Below are 1,936 nucleotides of genomic sequence, written 5' to 3' on the forward strand. Positions count from 1 at the left end.
AAGTACTCTAATTGCTAGGTATTGTAAAATCGCAATTTCTATTGCAGAAATATCCGTGCATTTAGTCTTATTAAAATCCATGTGAATGGTCATGTGATAGTTGTGTTGCGTCATTTCCGCCCATCTAGCTGTTTACAGTGTTCTATTTCCACCCTTCTGGCACTATTCACCAGAGCTTTAAGGATGTGCTTGTTCTTATGCTTCTGCCTGGAGGTCTCGGTCACGTGATTGGTGTCGGCCATCTTGGTGCTCTTGGTCATGTGACTAGCGGTGGCCATCTTGATGCTCTCAATCAGGTTATAAGTGTTGGTGGCCATCTTCGTGCTCGCAGTCTTGTGGTTGGCAGTGGCCATCTTGCTACTCCCAAATTAATGGTTGGCATCGGCCATCTTGCATCCCTTGGTCAGGTAGCGCTTCGTGGCTATCTTGGTGCTCTCGATTTGCTGCATGCATCTTTAGATTCTCTAGTGCGGCCATCTTAGTACACCCAGGTTTGCAGAATCCTCTACATCGCGATCTGATGATACAGAAAGTGATGGACACGCATCTTGAAGTATAGAAAGACAGACATCTGTATATTTCTCATGGATAATTATCCTATATGAATAAGAGATGGTATTAGTACTTATATCCACATAGGTAATAAATTGCAGGTTCCCATAGTCATAAATTTAGCTTACAAATATCCTTCTAAAATAATTGTCAAAAGGTGTATCAATCCCTATAGTTTGTAGAGGACTATTAGATTGTGTAATCATAATGAGAATCATTTGGACTGTGTAGGGGATGAGTCCAAAAGGACCAAACTAATAATAAAAAAGGGAAAAGAAAGGAGAAGAAAAGAAGAAAATATAGTCCTTTTCTGATGGCATAATAGTCATTCCAAAGTCCAGGGGGGGAGTGAATGGCTTTATAAGTTATCCATCTTTAGTATGTAGTATTCTCTTAGAAGGTGCTTCTTGCGATGATCAGTCTTTTCTCAGGTAGTCCAGGGTTTTTCTGCTACTAAATAGTTGCAGGCTGACGGAGTAGGAAAAGTGAATCTTGTAACGTACTACAGTTCCTGGTCTTCCCTGGTGGTCTCCCACCCAAGTGCTAGCCCGGCCCATCAATGCTTAGCTTCCAAGATCTGACGAGATTGGGCGCTTATAGCGAGGTATGACTGTAGGAAACTACAAGATTCACAAACTGCCATGCGAACCAATGTCTTATAGAAAGGGTGCTATCTCGTAGCTATCGTTAAATCCTCGCGGGGTCATTGTGTCCTGTTCGAAATTCCAGTACATTTCTCTTCTGGCCAACTTATTTGCCAGATCGCCACCCCTTTCTCCAAGTTGTACATGTTCGATTGCTTTGAAGGTCAAATCTTCTGGATTAGATTGATGCTGCTGGATGAAGTGTTGAGATACCAACTGTCCCTTAACATTATTCTTGATGTTTCGGATATGTTCTTGTATCCTTAATTTTATGGGTCGTTTAGTTTTACCAACATACTTGGTTCCACAAGTACACTCTAGCAGGTATATGACTGATGTGGAGTTGCAATTCAAATGATGTTTAATCTTATATTCCTTGCTGTTCGTGGAAATATTAAAGGTTCTTCTTTGTCTATGTATATATTTACAAATATTACATTTGCCACATTTATAGCAACCAGGACAACTGTGGAAGGCGGTCTATTTTGAAGTGTTGGGGTTTCTTAGCATGTTTGGTGCCAATGTGTCTTTGAGGTTTTTTGCCTTCCTGAAGACAATTGGGGTTTTTTTGGGAAGAACTTTCAGAACTGGGTCCATCAATAAAATTTTCCAATGTATGTTAAAAATATTCTTAATTGTATTTTCTTGCACATTAAAAGTTGTGATAAACAGAATTATACTATTTTCTCTTTCTTTATTAGATTGGTCCTTATATTTAAATAAGTTACATCTCTCTAAGG

The 1,936-nt window shown here is 39.6% G+C and overlaps 1 pseudogene; it reads right to left on the reverse strand.

The window, feature by feature from the left end:
- Positions 1-1,051: 1,051 nt before the first annotated feature.
- LOC148517066 (5S ribosomal RNA) lies at positions 1,052-1,170 on the reverse strand (annotated as a pseudogene).
- Between the last annotated feature and the right edge of the window lie 766 nt (positions 1,171-1,936).

Source organism: Taudactylus pleione, unplaced genomic scaffold (assembly GCF_031769625.1).
Source record: "Taudactylus pleione unplaced genomic scaffold, aTauple2 ptg000227l, whole genome shotgun sequence".
Taxonomy (NCBI): Eukaryota; Metazoa; Chordata; class Amphibia; order Anura; family Myobatrachidae; genus Taudactylus; species Taudactylus pleione.